Source organism: Globicephala melas, chromosome 18 (assembly GCF_963455315.2).
Source record: "Globicephala melas chromosome 18, mGloMel1.2, whole genome shotgun sequence".
Classification (NCBI taxonomy): domain Eukaryota; kingdom Metazoa; phylum Chordata; class Mammalia; order Artiodactyla; family Delphinidae; genus Globicephala; species Globicephala melas.
The window spans coordinates 71,547,347-71,569,789 of NC_083331.1; the positions used below are offsets into that span (position 1 = coordinate 71,547,347).

The 22,443-nt window shown below is 35.7% G+C and overlaps 1 long non-coding RNA gene across 2 annotated transcripts in view; it reads left to right on the forward strand.

The window, feature by feature from the left end:
- Window positions 1-22,443, forward strand: part of LOC132593850 (uncharacterized) — a 407,474-nt gene that overhangs the window by 43,131 nt on the left and 341,900 nt on the right. The gene's annotated exons all lie outside the window — the stretch shown is intronic.

Below are 22,443 nucleotides of genomic sequence, written 5' to 3' on the forward strand. Positions count from 1 at the left end.
TAAAAATAGCATCTATTTTCTCAGTTTTGTTAAAGAGTACATTGTCTATAAAGGTAAATACATAATCATGATAATATAAAATGGCAATAAAATTAATGAAAGAGAAGGTACGATTTGTGAGTTGACATAATTCAGCAACAAGGAAGAGGAATTATAGTGTAAAAAAATTACATATGTAATCCTGAAAAGATGAGAGTTTTGTTTTATAGGAGAGAGTGTGTATGTTAAGAGAGTAGCAAGGAAATGAGGATGGGGAAAATAGAAACTACCCACCTTGCCAATGAGTTACCTGGGGGTGTGAGAGTATAAATTAATCACACGGTGGATAATGAAATAAACACTCTATTTACTGAGAGACGAAAATGCTACCGGTACTATGTAAGGTTTGCATATTCTAAATATAATTCTGGAGCAGAGATATTTTATTCACTATACAGAAACTGTAGCTCATAAATACGATTAGGATGTACATTAGATTACTTACCAACATCAGGACATAAATCCAGTTCTTCATGAGTACAAATTTCATGTTCTTTCCATTAAAATAGATTTTACTCTGTACTGAGGGACACTTAGGTACAGGAGAGACAATTATCAAAGGATCAAAAGATAAGAGAAACACTGTCTGTACAAGTGTTTCTCTTGTACAAGAATCAAAAACTTGAAACTTAAAAATCCGTGGCGGGGAAGAAACTTAACGGCTAAATTGTTGATTTCCTCTTTGTACTTTAGTTTTTACGTGAAGGATTTTGTGGACAAATATCAAGGTTGAGGCATTTTGGTAAAAGCAGTTATTTAGAGCCACGATATTCAGACAGACAATGACAGCATCAGTATCTATGTCAGTCAATATGTTTCACTTGGACAAAGTGACTATTTCACAGCAACTGGTGCCGGCATTATTCTACATGAATGTGTCTCAAATACGCACCCATGGCCATGACATCCGATCATCGAGAATAGCTCTGTCACCCTGTGGTCACAATCTTATTTAATCAGTCTTTGAGACATATATTCTCATTATTTTTAATATTACTTATTAATTCTCCTCTCAGGAGGCAGTAGCCAGTAGTGATAACAAGTATGCCAAACCGTTCCTAATCCTAGGAAATAAATTTAATGGATATGCTTTAAGAGATTGTGAATAATTCCTTAGAGATCGTAGGTGATGTATGTAAAATGGCACGTCTAAATTCAATTGTGGCAAACAAGGACCGTGAGCGAGGCACTGATTGCATTGGGATCCCTGAAGGCTGCCTCTGCCTATTTCTCCCCAGCTCCATCACCCTTGGTCACCACTTTAAATCACTTGAAGGTCTCTACTAACTTGCTTTACAACTTTATATGGCAACAGTGATTCATACAGAGTCATTTAAGGTGTTTTGAAACATCTTATTTGAATTTCTTTTTTTCTAGGAACCCACTCCATTTTACTACTATTACTTTACTTTGGCAAACATCAGGGATTTCCCACTTCTACACAAATAAACAAAAAGAAACCCTTCTATAGTGCAAAATTTATACCAGATCACCTCTTGCTTTTATTCTGTTTTATTGTCAAATATCATTAACATTTTTAGTTTAGAAAAGAACAGGTTTACCCCCCAAAACATTCCATTGCATGAAAATAATTTCTCAATTTTATCAGATCTATTCCAGGTCCTGGCATTTAAGCAAGTTATTCATCCTGTCTTAAGTCATCAAGAATCTTAATAATCAACTGATTCATTTTTAATTGCCTCAGAGTGTTGTATAAATTTAATATAATAACATTAAAATAACTGACCACGTAGAAATCTTCAGTACTCAGTAATTTTGTGACTGTAATGATTCTTCCAAAGTCCTCTCACTTACCCCTTGTGAGTATCATTGCTTATAGTAGACTTCATAATATTTACCTTTTTAATTGAGTACATGAAAGACAATCTTTCATTCAAAGTTTTTAAATTTCTACTCAGTGTTAAAAATAAACATAAGTGTTGAGATCTAACAAGAATTTGTGGTTTTAATTTCTGTAAAACAAGCTTAACCTTTTCAGGTCCAGTGTTACATCAAGTCTACTAGTGGGTCATTGTCATCTGAATTACCTTTGATTGATGGTGGGTTTGGGGCGCACACTTGTGGTGGTTAAGGTGAGTCAAGGAAAACTAAGAAAAGTAATTAAGGAATGTCAAGGATAAGTATATGTGACATAAAAATAGCCTGGCTCTCCTGCCATGCAAGGGACTGTTGTGGAATCGGGTAAACAACCTCATTAATGAGCATAATGATCTCCTCCTGCTTTTTAACTATTGTTAATTTTTTAAAGTTCCTTTAGCAAGAGCTTGCCAGAAGTTGTAATGATACAGCAAACAAGGTCATTAAGTAGATATTGAACATTCTGAGGTGAGACACACACGAGGAATACAGTTTTAAAAAGTTCAGTTAATTGCTACATGAGATTGTAAACATTCCTGAAGGTAACATAGTATCTTCCCTTTTATGTCTTACCTGGATTGATGTACTGAAAGATTTAAAGGACTGCCAGAAAAGTGGTCTAAATTACAATAAAGATAAATATTTTGGAATTTCCTCATTGTTTTTAGTATTTTGTGGATTTGAAAGAATCGAAGACTAGAACTGTGTGGTTTCTCCTGACTTTCTGATACATCAGTTTAGGTCAGTCAGTGTCTATTTACCGAGTATTTACAATATTTGGAAACAAAATTTGACACGATTAAACACTTTAGTGTTACTCGTCTTTAATTTGGAAAAGCAGTTGAATTTTATTAGGCGTCCTTTCTCTTCTGAATCACTACAATTCTATAGGAGATTTTAACTAAGTGGTTTGTTGCAGTAGGTTCTAAGGATCCTCTGAGTTTTACTTTAGATCATTAATTTAGAAACATACTGGTTATTGCCATATTGTTATAGCATCTCTTCTGTGTTTATCCATATGTGTATGTATTTTAATTTCCATTCATGGGAATTATTGCCTTATCTCTTTTGCTATGTTTCTGATTTAGTCCCACATGTTTTAATCCTTGGCTATTATATAAATAAGATACTAACTTAAGTATTCAAATTAAAATGTAACATATGGGCAGCCAGTTGTCCCTTTCTTATAAAAGAGCTTGAGGATTTAGGAAAATATTTTGCAGAGCCAACCCCTTTGATTATATATTTCACCCTTAAAATACGGGAATTAAGAGTGGTGCTTGCTAATTCTTTTTGAAGATGTATAAATCTGGTATTTCCTCCTTCTGTCCTAGAAGCAACAAGGAGAAGTAAAACAAAAATGAAATATTATTTTTATTTTCTCTCTTTTTTTAAAAAAATAAAACTAATAAAAAGTTAGAGCCTCCATATGAAGACTAGTTGGAAGACCCTCCAGGATGTGTGAAGGGACCAGCGTATCATGAGGAAGATATCAGGAAAAGAGGACCCAGTGGTCAAAAAAAGACCCAGTTAAATCCCATTCTCAAGGGCTAGGTGTGAAATCCAAACCACTGGTTTAAAACAGAGGGAAAAAGGACTTAGTAGGATGATAGCAGAGAACCACTGAATTGCTGTTTGATTTCAGAAAGTGATTCTGCAGACTAATAAAGAATTGCATGAAAAAATCCATATTTGTAGAATATAGCCTGTCCCTGTGGAGTGCAAAAATCCAGTCTTTGCATTTAAAATAAAAATATAAATGAAAAAATAAGAAAAAAAATCCTACAGATTTCATTTCCTCTTGGTTAGGGAGAAGCAAATAACAAACTAATTTACCCATAAATTTTGGACTACTAGGGAAAAATTCAAGGTGATCAGAAACATTTTCTTGCCCCTACTCACACAACCCCAGTCTCAAAATAAAAACAATAAATGAGAAAAGCACCAAAGACCTGTAGATATAGCTGATCCAGGAAAAGCCTGCTTGTATAAAGCTAAGACAACAAAAGAAAAAAAGGAACTAATCTAATAGTTTCAACTCAAGTGTCTTCTGATTGTAAGTAGCATAGAATAGCTGATGGCAGATGGGAACTTCTGCCTAAACAGCTAGAAAAGATGGAATAAAAAATGGTGAATCATCTGAAGCGTGCAGAATGATGCAAAGACAAGTGAGGCAGAGAGCTAAGAATCTGAAGGGGAAAATCTTGTTCGGGTTAGCGACTTGGCCGAAATTTCACTCGGGCTGACTTATTCTGAGAGAAAGTGGATAAGCATTAGGTGTTACATAGAAAGAAGCTGGGGGTCAGGAGGACAAAAAAACAACAGCAAAACCCCAGAGCTTTGGCAGGGACCAGTGGGCTTCAATCACCTGGACCGTTTTCCCCTAGGACATTTACAGGTACTGGGTTGGGAGGGGATGCTGCCATGACACCAAGGTCAGCAGACTAACAGCCCAAGCAGAAAGCTTTTGAAAAGCAGACTGGAGTTTTTCTGCAGTCTGGTGAGACATGATTGGATGTGGCTGAGTTAAGAGGCATGCAGAATACACAAGACTCTGATAAAGACCGTTGATGCTTAGGGACAAACCGCAGAAAGCAAGTATTGTTTCTGATTGGTCAGAACTGTGGTCAGCCTGACTCTAGATGCCTTTCCAAGAGAGAGTCAAAGGAGAAACAGAAAATTGCACAATCTTAGTGAAAGACTTTAACGTATCTTTCTCACGAGCCGACAGAAGGAAAAGACAAAGATTCTGTAATGATATAAAAGACTTGATATCACAATTAATTAAGTTTACCTAACTGACATAAAGAAACTGCCCCTAGCAACATCATGAAACACATTCTCTTCAAATACACAGTCAACATATACCAACATGACCATAACGGGGTCAGTAGGCAAAACTGATGAAATTTCCGAAGACTCAATTCACTCAGAGTAGATCTTCTGACCATAACAGAATTAAGGTAGAAATCAGTGATCAAAAGGGAGCTAAAAACAGCCCCACTATTTTGGAAAACAAGCAATATGCTTCTAACTAATGCAAATCACAATGGAAATTAGAAAATATATCGAACTGAATGATAGATAGATAGATAGATAGACAGCAGATAGAACGGTGCTAGAAATATAATTTATAACCTCAAACAAATCTACTAGAAAATAAGCCTGAGAGGACTTCCCTGGTGGCGCAGTGGTGCAGAATCCACCTGCCAATGCAGGGGACACGGGTTTGAGCCCTGGTCTGGGAAGATCCCACATGCTGCGGAGCAAATAAGCCAGTGTGCCACAACTACTGAGCCTGTGCTCTAGAGCCCGCAAGCCACAACTACTGAGCCCACGAGCCACAACTACTGAAGCCCGTGGGCCTACAGCCCGTGCTCCGCAACAAGAGAAGCCACCGCAGTGAGAAGCCCGTGCACCCCAACAAGGAGTAGGCCCCGCTCACTGCAACTAGAGAAAGCCCACACGCAGCAACGAAGACCCAACGCAGCCAAAAATAAATAAATTTTAAAAATATAAAAGAAAATAAGCCTGAGAATGTGGATTTTAATCCTCTAAGGCAAGCAATGAACAAGTCAAGCACTGGTTAAAAAGATGATTAAAGATAATCTCTTATTAAGACTAATAAAATGTAAAAAGGAGTGTAGGGAGAGAAAAAAGAGTAATAAAATATATCAGAATGGGAAAATATTTCACTATAGATTCTGTAGACGTTAAAAATAATAAATTATGGTGAACAGTTTTATGCTGCAAATTAACAATTTGAAATTGACCAATTCATTGAAAAATAATACCAGTTTAAAATATCACAAAGAGAAATACAGAATACAATTACTCCTAAATGTACCGAAATATTTTGAACAAATCTACCAGTTACAAAAGGATAAATACTATATAATTCCATTATATGAGGTGTCTTAAAGTAGTCAAACTTACAGAAACAGAAAGGAGAATGGAGGTGGCCAGGGGCTGGGAGGAGAGAGGAGAAAGGGAGATTTGATTTAATGAGTATAGAGTTTCAGTTTTGCAAGATGAAAAAGTTCTAGAGATCTGTTTCAAAACAATATGAAGATATCTAACACCGCTGAACTGTAAGGTGGTGTTAAGATGATAAGTTTTATATTTTTTTTCTCACGATTAAAAAATTTTAAACAGCAAACCGATATTAAAACTGTTCCAGACTTAAAATATAACCCAGACTTAGATGGCTTTAAGAATAAAGACGGTAGACTTCCTGACTGAATTGTTAAGCCAGCATAACTTTGATACTCAAACATGAAAAAGATATTATAGAAGGAAAGTTACAGATCATCTCTGTCAGGGCTATGGATGCAAAAATCCAAGTTAAATACTATAAAATCCAACTTAATATTGTAGGAAGGAACAGGACTTACTGAGGTTTAATCCAGGAAAGCAAGGTTTGTGTAACAATCAATAATCAGTGCAATTCATGATATTAGCAGAAGACTCTATGATTATCTAGGTAGATGCAGGAAAAGCAGTAGTCATAATTCCACACCCCTGCTGTTTCACTCAGGAGGACATAGGCTCCTTCCACCATCTCTCTCACTAAATGCAAGTGAATACTTCAGATGGAATGCATGAAGCAAGTATGTTAGGACTCTGGTAAGTGGTAGCAGGAAGTTTGGAGAAAGAAACCAGAACTCTAAGTACAGCTGAATTGGTAGCAAGACTCCCATTTTATTTTCCTCCAACTTTTAAATTACTGGGGGAAAATTTAGTATGTATATTGTAATCTTCCTTAGAGCAATCACAAAAAAAGCTACTGAAAACAAACAAAAATATTAAAAAAAAACCCCAAACGTGAAAGATAAATGAAAATGAAGTGGGTTACTAAAAAAACAGAAATAATTTTAAAAAGTAGGAAGGATGTAGAGGAAAAAAATATAGAAGAGAAAAACAGAAAACAATAAGATACAGATAATTGCACTCATATCAGTAATTCCATTGAATGAGTTAAACTCATCAATTAAGGCAGAGGCTGTTGAGTCTAATCTTTTTGGTGTGAAAATCCCTTTAAACATTAAATAATTATTGAGGATTTCAAAGATCGTTTGTTTAAATAGGTTAGTTTATTGATATTCACTGTATTTGAAATTAAAATAAAAGTTTTTGAAATATGTATCTATCAATTCATTTTAATAGAATAAAACCACATATGTTAACATAAATAACATACTTTGTAAGAATAACCATATTTTTTTAAAAAGATGAAAATACTGGGATGGTTTTATATTTTGTAAATCTCCCTTAAAATTTGATTTAATTGAACCCAGTGGGTTTCCACAACTACTTTTGCATTCAACTCTTGCTATATGAGTTCAGGTTGTAATATATGAAAAATATCTGGCTTCACATTCATATATGTAGTTGGAAATGGGAGGAGTATTTTAATGAACTTTTCAGATAATAGTGCATATTCTTCTTTTATGCTACACCAAAACTTGACAAGTACTATTTTCTTACAAAGCTAGTTGCAATATAGAATCTGAAACAATAGTCATGAATTTTTCTTACTCTGTAATATTAAAATCCATTTTGTAATTTTAATGCACCTTCTGTCCATACATAATTTTGTAACATCTTGCATTGGTCATTTGGAAAATCTTTGTTCAATGATTTACCCATATTCTAATTGTTGACAGATTTCATTACACAGTATCAGGTAGCTATATCTCTGATCATTGCCTTACGAATATCACATAAGTTCTATTTTCAGGATATAGATTTGATAAGTTTTACAATTATTTCTGCTTTGTTTTCCACTCAAGTATTAGTTAAAGATTTCTTAAGTTAATTGCCAGAATGAAGGTCTTTTTTCTAATATTTATTAACATTTTTTCGTATTATAATCAGATAGCATTGCTATACTAATTCCATTTTTTACTTGTTGAATTTTGATCATGACCATAAAATACGGTCAGTATTTATGAATATAACATAGACACTTGGAAAATAATTTTGTGTGTCAAGTGTTTGACATATTTAAGAATCAGTCCTATGTTTTTACATATATTATATACTAATGTATTTTTTAATCAGAGGCTGAGAGAAGTGAGTTGAAGCATTTGGTCACCAAATTCTCTTTTCCTCCCACCAGTACTTATGATGGACATGGCTTGATTTTCTAACAAGTTACATTACGTTTATGTTTTTATTTTGTAATTCTAATTTGTTGTATGACATTTTGTTCGCTTGATATTTCATTTACATGAACCCCTTCTGATATTTGTGGTAGTTTATGTTTCTCTTGTGCTCATCGTAATTATCATTATACATTTATAGAATACACTTATGCCTCAAATAGCTTCATATTACCAGCAAATAGAGTGAGATGTTGTCTCAGTCTCCTGCCAAGTTTTAGCAGGTGCTAAGGCCATGCATGATAGGTAGAAATCTGGGCCTTTTACAAAGCGAAAGGTTCTAGAACAAGATGAAAACTAAATACAGCAATTCTGAACTAATTCTTTCGTCATAAGATACTATTGGGACATGCAGTGAAACATGAATGAGGTGTAAGGATTAGATGGTAGTAGTTTATCAGTGTTACTTTGTTAATTTTGTTAGTGGCAATACTATCTTAATTAGAAAAAAGAAAGGATAAAAATGGGACTGGGGTCTTGGTTTTGTTTTTTTGTTTGCTTAGCTGTTACATATTTGACCAAAAGAAAGGTAAAATCCATTCCAAAGAAATATAGTTTATATTGTCTTCTGGCAATCACAGAGTCTCTTGTATTTGCTCCTTCAACATGCCCAGCAGGAGAGCATGACGTGACCTGAGATCAGTTCTTGTTGGATTGTAGTTTGTGGCATGTGTATCTTCAATTATAGAAATAACTGCAATAAAATAACAATTTACATAAGAGACCTTAGAAATGTGACATGAATGTTTTGGGCTTTGTTAAAAATGAATATATGCATTGAATGCTTTATGATATTTATATCTGAACAACAGAAGAACGTGTTCGTAAGCATGCTTTGTTTTTTAGATTCTAAATTTGAAGTGGGTATGCTGAACGAAAATGGAGATTTTGAAGGATGAGTTGGGTTTTTAGGGGATCCATTCCATTTCCATTTCTCCCTGTTGGTGGAAAGACGCCCTCATGATTTAGTGCCTGGGCCCGGTATGAGACTATTCCGTACCTACACACCACTGGGTATTGGGACGTTTGTAAAACATGTTCTCTCTTTCCTGCAGTTTTGTTGTCTCTAAAATGGGGCTAGTAATTGTTGCTGTTTTGTAGACTTTTGTTTCGAGGCTGGGATATAAGTGACTGGCTCATTCTCAGATATGATTCATTAGGCCCAAACCTCAGTACTAGAGAATTTCAATTTTAAGTATTTTCAAAATGTCAGTACTTATGTTGATAGTTAAGTATTCTTCCAATGATTACCATACCATGATCCAGTACCTCGAGGAATTTATCTTTTAAAAACGGCACACTTTTAAGAGCAAGCAGTAATTAATTGTCATTTTGTAATTGCAACTTTAGTCTTTTCTCGAGGGGATTTGGACTTTGCACAGAGCGCACAGGGCCATGGAACACTATGAAACTGACGATTAACAGCAGCTTTAGCAAAGAGTGGATCATGGCTTTGTCCTCCTAGGACACCTTGAAATGATGAATTCGCATGTACTATGTATATTACACACACACTTTTTTATGGTTTGTTAGCTATAAACATTGATGGAGTGAAAGTAAGGAAGTAACGGAAGTTTTTTCAGTTTTTGTTCTCCAGTGGGGAGATCGCTTTAGCTAATATGTTTCATTTAGCTAAATTCATATCAACTGTTTATCTCGAGTTTAATTTTTGCTCAGCTTTTGTGTAGCTTCATTTGCTGTGGTTGTAGCATGTAACTCTCTAAGAGTTTGGGTATACGACTCACGTGTAATAAACAGTGTCCAATCCTGCTACATCTGTGAGGATGCTATATCAGTGAATTTTGAAGTGAAATAAAGATTGACAGGAAAAGCCACTCTTTGTATGATATCAAGTAGCTTGGCACAAACATCATGATAATCTGGCTGTAGGCAGAGATTCACCATCCTTTCCTGTCCAGTGATGCCCTTCTGTGCACTCAAGGAGAATCAGTGAAACAAACATTTGGCTTCTCTGTGCTTGCAAGGGCAACAGGATGGAAATTCTGATGAGAATAGCACAAACTGGTAGTAGTTGGAAATTGGTAGTTGCACTCACCACATTTTTGGGAAACACAGCAGCCATTTTATATTTAACCTCCATAGAGCTGGGGATAACAGATGCTTATCCACTAGGGTCTCGTAATGTTGTTTACCATTATTCTCTGGGCACTGAATTCACTTGGACAATATCCCACAAAAAGACTGATTCAACAGAGAAACGCCGTCCACTGGGAAAACACTTCCCCAATAGACCTTGGGACTTATTTTCTATCTCACACTTCACTTCTGCACTCAGATGAAATCCACATGACGTTGACTCTCTTATATGGGGTGGTTGGGTTCTAAAATCAACATGGGAAGTGAAAGTGTATACCATCAAGATAACCTAACCAGTGAACTGAGGCCCTGGATCTGTGAGAGGCAGTCGGAAATGAAGACTGCCTGGGACGAGAGCACATCAAATATCTCCTTTCATCATCTCACGCTTCTCTGCAGGGCTTATCGAGCTGCTATTTATATGACACTTGATAATTTAAACGTGCTGTTACACAGATCATTTTTTATAATTTATACGGGACCTACATGTGGCATTATCCCTATTTTAAAGATTAAAAAACATACTTGCCTAAAGACCTCCCTTAGGACTCATATTTCACAGTAGCTATATTTTGGTTCTAATTTCTTTTCACTAGGATGTTGTAGTTTTTTTCTTTTCTTTTCTTTTCTTAGCTAGACATACCCATGTGAACACACGCTGATTGTGGAGCTCTGAGCTCATGTTCATACTCGTTTGTTTCTTTGGGGTCTCCGTGTCCTTCACAGATCTTTCCTTCTTACTGATTCTAGAAATGGACCAGTCTGTTCCTCAAAGATGCTCCTCCCCATTGGGTAGACAGCAGATGTTTCAGGATTATAAGTCACCGTGCCCTGCTTCTGTGGCTATAAAATTGAAAGAGTTATACGGGTTACCCATTTATTCTCAGCTTGTTTGTTGCCATCAGTTTAAATGTCTATCAGCCAGAATCAAAAATGTGAGGATAAACAACACTTCTAATCTCTTCTGGTACCATCACTCTGTCATTTCAGGCTTAAAACCCAGCATCATTTTTCTTCTCATTTCTTTCCCTCTTTAATAAATTCTTGACAGCTCAAGCATTGTGTTATGTAACATTGGAAATAGATTAAAAAATATCTATTCCCACTCAACCTCTCCTAATCTTCATCTACGTGTAAAATTGTCACTAACTTTTCTTGGCGTTCTTACTGTTCCTAATTTTTACATTAAAAAAACGCTTGACCACCTAAGTGTCCATTGACAGATGAATCGATAAAGAAGATGTGGCACATATATACAATGGAATATTACTCAGCCATAAAAAGAAATGAAACTTGAGTTATTTGTAGTGAGGTGGATGGACCTAGAGTCTGTCATACAGAGTGAAGTAAGTCAGAAAGAGAAAAACAAATACCGTATGCTAACACATATAAATGGAATCTAAAAAAAAAGGTTCTGAAGAACCTAGGGGCAGGACAGGAATAAAGATGCAGACGTAGAGAATGGACTTGAAGACACGGGGAGGGGGAAGGGTAAGCTGGGACAAAGTGAGAGAGTGGCATGGACATTACACTACCAAATGTAAAACAGATAGCTAGTGGGAAGCAGCCACATAGCACAGGGAGATCAGCTCAGTGCTTTGTGACCACCTAGAGGGGTGGGATAGGGAGGGTGGGAGGGAGATGCAAGAGGGAGGGGACATGGGGACATATGTATATGTATAGCTGATTCACTTTGTTATACAGCAGCAACTAACACAACATTGTAAGCAATTATACTCCAATAAAGAAGTTTAAAAAAACAAAACAAAACAAAAAAACGCTTGAGACTTTATTTGAAGTACAATTCTATTTAATATATTCTGATGAGGTACAACAGCATTTGACAAGTAATTTGCTAAAATGGATAGATAGCCTGATCTCAAATGGAGTGTTTCATAATCTTAACACTTAGAATGGAAAATCTTTGTTATTGCAAATATACATCAGATAAGGTCAAGTTACCTTAATTGTGAACAACTCATGTAATAGTAACATTTCTCAGGAGAAAATTGGCGAAACTGTGTGCTCAAAGTTTGATTGGATGGGGAAGGTAATGTAGAATAGAATATTCGTTTGTGGTTAAAAAGTTTGTGACAATATTTATGAAATGACTTTTATTACATTATGAATGATGGATTAAAAAGTATATTTTTATTTTTTTGAAGTACATGTGTTAATCTAACATAATTTTTATTATTTTCTTATTACATAATTGTGAAACATTAGAATATGAAAAATGTCTGAGATAGATTATCAAAGTAACATTTAACATTCTTTACAGTGTTGAAGTGCATCTATACAATTAGTAACACCCATGCTATAAATTCTTCCTCATAAATGTGAAGAAGAGATATATACTTTTATTTGACAATGAAAGAAAAGCATTTCTGGATTTCCCTCTCTGCTGAAATTATTTTAATTTTTATAAATAAAGTGTGAATCTTCCCAATTGTTTTACTATCCCAATTGCTGCTTTTTAATTTATTCCTGATTTTAGGAACTAACACTAGGTTGTGAGTTTATATCTCAGTTGTTATTGCTAATTATTCCTTGGATGTAATTAATTCTTTCTTGGTCTACTCATAGTTGATAAAATCCGGAGGATTTAAACTGACCCTGATTTTAAAGTCCTTTTTTCTCAAAATTCTTGATTATTATAATTTCTTACTTGACTAAAGGGGAAATTTGTTAAGGAAATATAGATTCTCCATCATGGCTATTTATTGCCTCTAAGATTTTTTTTGTAATTTTTATTGAAGTATAGTTGACTTACAATGTATTATTTTCAGGTGTACAGCAGTGTGATTTGGAGATATATATATATAGATATATATATATATTCTTTTTCAGATTCTTTTCCATTATAGATTATTATAAGATATTGAGTATAGTTCCCTGTGCTATAAGTGGGTCCTTGTTGGTTATCTGTTTTAGATATAGTGGTGTGTATATGTTCATCCCAGACTCCTAGTTTATCCCTCTCCCTTTTCCCTCTTGGTGACCATAAGTTTGTTTTCTATGTCTGTGAGTCTATGTCTGTTTTGTAAATAAGTTCATTTGTATCATCTTTTTAGATTCCTCATATAAGTGATATCATAAGGTATTTGTTTCTCTCTGCCAGACTTACTTCACTTAGTATGATAATCTCTAGGCCCATCCATGTTGCCACAAATGGCATTATTTCATTCTTTATTCATGGCTGAGTAATGCCTCTAAGATTTTAAATGTGAGGTGTATGTGTGCCTGTACCTGAGCCCCTATGAGCATATGAGAGGCAAGAGGGTAAGAGAGAAATTTTATAAAAATGAATCTATATATTTCATGGCTATATAATTCAACATATTTATACTTTTAACGTGAACCATGAAAAGAAACCTGCAGTATCAAAGAGCCTCAAACATGTTTCCTGAATCAAGATTGTATTATCTATAATCTACCAACAGGGGAATTTTCCATGAACCTAAAGTACCTTAAGCTCCAGGGCCCTCCTCACTTGCACGGGCCTTTCTAAGACCCTGGACAAGTGACGTATTCCCATGTTCATATGTCTGTAAAATCTGCAAAAGCAAGATATTTTGTTAGGATCACTCTTTCTTTCCATTTAAATTTCCCCTCCGTCACGTTTTCCCTAGGGTGACTGGAATAGATAGGAGTGGATACAGGCTTTTCTGGATCCTCTTAAGGAGAAGCTGAGTGAGAATACATGTAATGGGTATAGCTTTGTGGTTTATATCACTTAGGTGTACAGCTCACTTATTGCCAGCTGCTCTGGGGTGGAAATAATTTCCAAGAATATTCCTGCTTCTCCCTATCCTGCAATAAATACTCTGTGTCTCAACTCAAAGATCCAGGGCCTGCAGTCAATGGATTTGAAGGTATTCTAGAACTATATCCTCAAAGCATGTAGGCCTAGGAGGAAAAACAAGGTTGACAATGTATGGAGCCAAAATCTAATCTGTAGAAGAATTCTCAAAACATCATGTGGAGACTGTTGTTATTGTGCTCATGGGTAACTTGTCAACTGGAAGTTCTTTCTCGTCAGTGACATTCTTTTTTTTTTTTTTTGCGGTACACGGGCCTCTCACTGTTGTGGCCTCTCCCGTTGTGGAGCACAGGCTCCGGGCGCGCAGCCTCAGCGGCCGTGGCTCACGGGCCCAGCCGCTCCGCGGCATGTGGGATTTTCCCAGAACCGGGGCACGAACCCGTGTCCCCTGCATCGGCAGGCGGACACTCAACCACTGCGCCACCAGGGAAGCCCTAGTCAGTGACATTCTTAATAAGGCATTGAACAAAATAATATATTTGATGTACATTTTATTTTTTCTTTGATGAGTATCATGCAAAATAGAATTTATCAGAATTCTTACGTCTGCAGAGCATAACCTGTGGCACCACTACAAAAAGTGGATATATTTGGAACAGCTCAGGTACGGGAGAATCTGACTGAAATATCCCCAAATTAGATAAAAATCCTACAATTGTGAAGCTGAAAGCAACTTTTCTGAACTTTTTAAAATCAATAATGCAAAGCAAAATTTAATTAGTTGGGCTAAAAGGAAGACTGAATTATCTTTTTCTTGTCTCTACAGAAAATAGTGCAAATATTATTCTGTCATATGAAAGGTGATCTAAATATAAGTAACTGAAAGCTAAGGAAGTATTATAGTTTGTCAAGTAGTCAGTTAATGAAAATGCGTTTTTTTTCCTAGATTTTGTAATTTGAGATTTTTTCATTAATTTTTTGTTGCGATTTTTTTTCATTCTGATTGTGCTTATTTTTTAACAACTTTATTGAGATATCCTTGACATATAAAATTGTATATATCTAAGATGTACTTTTGATGATATGTCTACACTGTGAAAGGATCAACACACTCAAGCTAAACAATATACCCATCACCTCACATGATTACCAAGTATGTGTGTATGTTTTGAGATTTAATTTAAGAACTATCCTCTTAGCAAATTTCCAGTATACAATATGTATTGTTAGCTATCGTCATCATGCTGTACATGAGATCTGCTTTTTACACACATTTTTATTCATGAGTTTGTGTCATCTTTCTTAAAATGGGACCCTAAATTGTGTAAGCAGCAGACCCCACTCAACTCTGATTGTACCTGCATTTATTCTTTGATTTTCACTCTCTCTTTCTCTTTTTTATTTGTAGTTATTTTGAAGATAAGTTTTATTTTTTTTTAACAAATAAAATTAGGAAATCATAAGATTCTTATGATTTCTTAAGCATCATAACATTCTTATGTTATTGTTGCCTGGTGAATAAGGACAATAAATTCATTTTTTGGAAAAAAATAATACAAAGTAACTAAAAAAGCTACTTGAGTAGAACAATGCATTAAATACTATAAAATATTTATTAAAATTATCTCATATTAAAAATTTATGAGGAGAAGCAATATATATATATTTTGTCTGTGTGAGGTAATAAGTTCCAAATAAAATGAAAATCCTCAAGTAATTTTTAATACATTTTAAAGTATATCTTATCATTTAAGGAAAAGCATAATATTGGAAAAGGTACAAAAATTATAAAAACAAATATGTCATGTATATATAATGGCATACATTACATATTAAAACATGATTTTTATAAAACTTTCATTAAATTTAAAATAATTAAATAATGCCCACTTTTGATTTTTTAGTAGGTAAATAGTATTGATCACTGGTTAAATATGTATTCATTGAATTGTCATGATTATCCAATTAAAATACAATAAGCTAATTTTATTTTCATGGTGTGTTTGTGTAAAATTCTAAAAACTTTAAATCATTGTCATTTCAAGGAATTCTGAATGCATGCTATTATAGAACATATCTCGAGTTCTTTAACACATTTTATTAGATTATACATGATTTGGGTGCATATTCTGTGAAGGAATGAAACATGTTAAAATGAGATTATTTAGTAAAATGAATCCAAGGATTTGAAGAAAGATGAGAACTTAAGAACATTTTCAGTTAAAAGAATCCAGTCTTCGTCCAGATCATTGTTTCAGATTTAAGAACCCACCACTTATTTCAACAGGGAAAGTAGTATTGGGAAAACAGGCATTGGAAAGAAATCTAACAAATTTCCGTATAATTCTTACCATATAAAAGATAGGCAAACGGTCAATTCTTTCATGTAGGTATGCTTTGTACAAATTCAACTACATTGTTGCAAAATGCCATTGGAATTGTACATACACATTTAGAAATAAAACTTGTGGAGTTCTCTGTTGAAACCATCTGAACTGTCAGTTTAGCTAACCTTTGTTTGCCTGTCACTGAGTTCCCATGATTAAATGTGAAGATTATAATCATTAACCATGCCAGGGGTTCACTGTGGGTGGAATTTGATGTGTGGATGACATTCTGTTTATATGATGAAGTCAAAATCAGACTTCATTTTTTCTAGCTCGGCACCCAGAGGTCTCTAGGTTAGCTATCAAGGGCCTGCAGCACTTACATTTCCTGACTTTATATTAAATATTGTATTCATATTGGCTGGGGAATATTCCCCTACATCCTGTAATCGCTGCCTCCCCTTTAACTGGGGCACATAGCATATTTGACATCACAGGGGAAACAATTTAATAATTTTCAGTCATTTAAAAATATTAACTTATAAACATTTTTTAGCCAATAAGCAACTTTAATGAATACGCATCTGCAACTTGATGTCTCATGTTAGTTTATCATTATACAGGGTAGTAATAACAAGAATGTTAAATATGGCTGAAATTATTCAGCTACAAATGAAAATAGAGCATACATAGTTTTAATAGACTAAGTGATAAAGTGATTTTTCCAAGAGTATGCTAGTCTTTAACACCTTTCTCTAGCTGTTGTTATTCGAAATAACTCTGAATATGTTTCTTCACTATGTGTGAAAGAAATTTTACTTAGCAATTAAAGTGCTTAGTAATTTGAATTCAAATAAAATAGTTTGTTTTTGTTCTTTTATATTGACTTAAACTCTGTTGAAGAGAACAAAGCCATTCTGCATTTTGGTTAAGACTTCATATTTGAAAGAATACTAAATTGAAGGGATATAATATTTTCATATTTATGTTCTTTTACTATTTATGACTTTTACTGTTTTCTTGCTTATTTTAAATTGAGAACAGATTTGTAATTTGTAGTTCTAAGTCTCTATAATAGATTAAAGCTTTATCCTAAATATCTGAATTTCCCAGTCAGCTTCCTTCAAAAGTTATATCTTTTGTCCCTGATAGAAATGGTTAGATCCATTGATTTACTGACTATCTAAATTTGTAAGCCCCAAGGTACATAATCACTAATTTAGTCATGTTTCAAGGAGAATAAGTCAATCTTCTCTATAAGCTACCTCTCATTTAAAATCACTTTCCTAGATTCCAGTAAGTTTCAGTAATTGATACAGGAAATAGCCAAAATCAAATTACACATTAATAACTTTCCTAAAAAACAAAAAAACCACAAAACTTTCCTTTTGATTGTTAATCAGTGAAAATAATTATTATTTACCATCAAATCCTAATTTATCCACAGCAAATAACATCCTAAACATTTCTGGAAATATGAATTTCATGTGAAAAGTAACCACAACTTTAGGCTATATGAATTCAAAGAACTGTAGATATAGTTCTCATAAGAGAAACCTGAGACCCTTTATCACATATACGCTGATCTTTATTAAAATTCAGATGAGATTTTTAAAAATATCTGGAATGATGACTTACTAAGTCAGACTACAAGGGTGTTCAATTAAAATGTAATCTGTTTATTGTGAGTTCGGGTAGCCATCAAGGCAAAAGCCCTTGAAGAAATACTGATAATACTTGAAATCGGGTAAATTATGGAGCCACACATTAATTAAAGCCTGCAGATGAATCGTAAGATAAGACAACTTGAACACAGCATTTAGTGGGCTTATTTGCCAATGCCTTGTGGGGCTGTCCGGCTGCTAAGTATCCTCCAACGTTCTTTGTTGTTTTCATTAATGTTATAGCGATTTTTCCATTGGACGCCTGCAGTGGGACTGCCTTCTTCCCTCTACTCATCCGCAGCGTAGGGAGGGGGGCGAGGAGGCGGGTTGCAGGCCCCATAAGGGCTCCGCAGGTGCTCCCCAATACTGCCCTTTTGGGTAAACTCGCGAGTGGAGTTAGGGTCAAGGGAGACCTAGTGCAAAATGCCTATAACCAAGACGGGTGCTCTCTTATGAAATGAAACTCTGACCTGTGACATCATCTCATGGGGCCATGATTATTCCAACAAAACTTTGATGGACAAAGATACCACACCCTTCTCACCCCACCACCTGAACGTATATGGTACATCATAAAAGAGATCCTTGGGTACTTCAGGGACATACAAACATAGCCAAGGTCAAGTGGGAGTTACACACGGTTCTAGAGTGAAGAATGGAATAGTAATAACTCTGGTAAATACAATAATAGCAGTAAACAAAAAATGAGGGTTTTGGGCTTCCCTGGTGGCGCAGTGGTTGAGAGTCTGCCTGCCGATGCAGGGGACACGGGTTCGTGCCCCGGTCCGGGAAGATCCCACATGCTGCGGAGCGGCTGGACCCGTGAGCCATGGCCGCTGAGCCTGCGCGACTGGAGCCTGTGCTCCGCAACGGGGAGAGGCCACAACAGTGAGAGGCCCGCGTACCACAAAAAAAAAAAAAAAAAAAAAAAAAAATGAGGGTTTTGTTTCGTTTTTTCCTGCATTGAGTACCAAGCATAATTCAAATCGCTTTACATGTATTAACCAGTGTAATTCCCAAACCGCTCCATAACCTTTTATTTTTACCCTTATTTATAGATGATGAAACTGAAACACAGAGAGGTTAAGTAACTGCTCAGCATCACACAGCTAGAAATAAAAAAGAATAATCAGGACACAAATGCAAACAGGTTATCTCTGGAGCCAGCCTTCAGAGTCACTCCAACATACTGTCACTCTAATGCATTTGAACATAGTATCAAATATTACAATCAAATGTTATTTGTCTGCCCCAGGTTATTTTCATTTTATTTTTGTTATTTCTATCTGATAAAGACAAAAATTGTTTGGCCTGAAAATCTAACTTTCTCAACTAATATTTTGAAATTTTCAGTGCAAAACTTCTTAGAAAGCAGACCCATCTGGTTGTTACCGTTGCTTGTAGGGCCTTGGGTGTTGGTATAAGGAGTGGATGAGGGGATAACAAGGTAAATAAAAATAAAACAAGCAGAACACAGCTAATAAGAACACTTTTAACTGTGCCTGTAGTGACAGCCTATGCACGATAGGTTTCCATGTTCTTGCAAGAGATATGGGGAAAGATTGTTGCAGATCAACAGTGGCTGTTTCAGAATGATTGGAAGTCTGGTGGACATTTTTAAATATATTTCTTTCCTTTGACTTTTGGGTTTTACAAAGGCCCTTAAGCCATACAAAGAGCCCATATATTAGCTTGGAAACCCTAGTCTAGATGGCTCAACTAGAAAATCTAGATCCAGATCCTGCAAAGTAGATCTGAGCAAATATTGGGGCTCGAATACTAGCGGCATGGCTTCTTAAGTTGGAACCACACGCCCAAACGTAAAGAAGACTCAGTACTTAATTGGCTTGGCGTGATTCCTACCCTATGTTAACTGCATAAGTCCACAGATTTCATGAATACAAATGGCTCCCTAAGGGAGGAGTAAAGTCATTCCTTACCATGAGTGTTTCCTTTGTCCTATTTAGCTGAGCTCCAAATTAAGCAAACATTTGCCAATAATTTCAGCAGGACTTGTATTCAGAGAATAACGCTTGTATGGCCATATTGGTTGTCTATAGATATATATTTTTTCTCATAGGTTGGAACACCTGCCACAGAGGGTTTTCAGTGTGTTGAATGTCACCCTTCACATGTCTCTTACATGTCTAGTTTCTTATTTCTGTTGATTGTAACTGCTAATTTACAACTGACCTGACTTCAGTTGGCTGGGGTTCCCATTCATACCCTGAGGATAACTTCTACTTTTTGCTATTCATTACTTAATCCCCCTATTTTCCTATTATATAGACCCAAATATTAAATTTAGCTCCTCCTAAGTTTAATACATATACAGATACTTGGCATACAGATACATTGACGTAGTAGAACTTTCACATCAGCCTTTGTATGTAAAGCAAGCTTAACAAGAGACATCTGTGATCCTAAAAATGGAACCGTCCAGTATTCCATGTTGCTGTACCTTTACTCATTTTCTCCGGCTCCCCCCTCTCCTCTTTGCACTGCCTCGCCATGATTTTCCTGACCATTTCTAAAGCAGAGCAAACACTTCCTTTTTTTTTAAATTCACATGCTCAGGGTCTTACTTCCCATTCAAATTCAAGTATCTTACTAAATTTTTTTCCAAGGCTCCCCCCAACCCAGATGAATGTTTAATTTATTTTTTTTTTTGCTCCAATGCCCAAACATGCACACTAATCTCAGGTAACATACTTGATGCAAAACGACATTAAATCACCATATGTTTTCTTAATTCCAGTTCCCATCAAGTCTGTCCTCTCTTAATCGATTCCCTTGGTGTAATGTAGCCCCCGAACACCAGCACTAGAACGGTCTTTCAAAACTGCCAGAGTGATCACTTTATTCCCTCCTTCCAGGGCTCCACCATCATCTGAAGAGCAAAGTCCAACCTCCTGGACATCAGACATGTAGGCTGATTTCTCAACAAAATCCAGTTCACAGCTTACACAGTAGTAGTTCATCCTGAACTACTTGTATGTTTGTCAAAGATATTCCTGCCTTTTAGCCCATCCCTTTGTTTACCGTGGTGCCTTCCCCTGGGATTTATTCCAACCAGCTTTTTCACATAGTAACCATCCACTCTATTCATCTGAAGCTTCATACCTTGTTTGAAGGATTCAACCTCATTGCAAGTTGAATTGAATCTCTCTTTTTGTGTCCATTGAATCTTCTGTGCTTCTAAAATACAGCTAACAATGAACCTTGATACTTTTTATCTTCATGCCTCTGTTTTCTGAGCCAAATCAGAGGCATGATAATACAACTAACAATGAACTTCTAAAATACAGCTAACAGTGAACCTTGATACTCTTTATCTTCATGCCTCTGTTTACTGAGCCACATCAGAGGCCTTTTTAAACCCTATAACTAAAATAATATCTAGCATCTCTTAAACACTCAATAAACATTAATAAATGAATGACTAAAACTTAGCAATAATGTAAACATGCTGAAATTCAAGATTATTAATAAACATGAAAAAGTGACATCAATTTAACAACTTTCATATAAACCATATAAACATAAATCAATAGATTTTTGCTTTGCCCTAATACTGAATTTATATAACATCGTAATGCTAGTATTAGAGCATTCAGCCTAGATTTATCAAAATTGCTAGCAAATCAACACTTTGAAAACGTAAGCTTTATATATCCAAGTATTTCATTACATTGATATGTGTGGTCTAATCATTATCCAATATGTGAAATCAGAGGTATCCTGAAAAACGCAGGATATATGATTTCATTTGCGGGGAGCTAATAGCACTTCCTTTTCTGAAGGCGTGACTCGGGTCTGGCGAGTAGGAGTCAGTTCTGGTTTCAGTCTACCTTGCATAAGTCAGCACCTGAAGTGGAAAATGAGGGGTTGGGAGCAGATAATTCGTAAAGCTATTTCAGTTCACATTTTGATATGGGTTGGTTTTTGTTTTTGATTCCTAATTTGGCCACAGTCTGCCCATGTCTGGGCAACTTAATCCTCTGCCTCTGTCCGAGACAGCAGGTAGCCAGCCTTCCCATCACAGACCCCCAGCAGGTGCTCTGTGATAGAGGCGGCAACTCTCTTTGTATTTGCGTACTTTCTGGCTCATTCCACGTCTGGAGTGCCCGTCATTGGTTCTGCTTATCGTCTTGTGTTGCTTCACGAGACGGTTTTAGTTTGGTGCTCTTCAAACTTTAACGTAGATGAGAATCACCTGGAGATCTTGTTACAATGCAGATTCTGCTTCTGTGGTTCTGGCGGGGGGTGTGAACCTTTCATTTCCAACGAGCTCCCACATGAAGACACTGCTGGTCCCAAGACACAGATCAGTCTGTGGAGGAAGAATTTAGTTGACAAACCACGGATTATTGAGTGAGTTTGTTTGCATTTTGGACTCTGGTTTCACTACTTACTGGCAGGGGAACCTTGGATAACCTATATAAATGCTCTCAGATTCAAGGAACTTTTCCTATAAAATGGGCCATTAATACTTCATAAGGTTCATGGGA